We start from the raw sequence: 460 nt of genomic DNA, 5'->3' as shown, positions 1-460 counted from the left end.
GCTGGGCACTCGTGCTCAGCACAGCCTTGGTGGCCACAATGTCCTGGAAACCAGACGGGTCCAGGGCCACCCACACCCCCAGGCCCACCAGGCACGTCCCCCCAGCCTGTAGGATGGGCCACGGTGTCACCTCCTGGGGAATGGGGGCTCCTGGGGAGGGCTGGGGGCTCCTGGGGGTGCTCTGACCTCTGCTGGGGTCCTCTCCCTTGGTGTCACCCACCCCCTGAGCCAGCCGGGGGTGTCACCCCCTGGGGACAGGTCCCCCCAACCCTGCAGGACCCGGGAGGACTCACAAACACCAGGACGTTGAAGATGAACATCAGGGACTTCACTCAGCTCAGGACCCCCGTGGGGACACACACATGGGGGCAGCTTTTGTCCCTGGGGAGGGGAGAGCAGAGCCCTGGACACAGCCAGCCCCGACCTGGCCTGGGCCCCCCGGATCTGCTAGGACATGGGG

Source organism: Chaetura pelagica, unplaced genomic scaffold, assembly GCF_000747805.2.
Source record: "Chaetura pelagica isolate M959 unplaced genomic scaffold, ChaPel_1.0 scaffold470, whole genome shotgun sequence".
In the NCBI taxonomy this organism is placed as follows: Eukaryota; Metazoa; Chordata; class Aves; order Apodiformes; family Apodidae; genus Chaetura; species Chaetura pelagica.
This window is presented reverse-complemented; position numbering follows the sequence as displayed.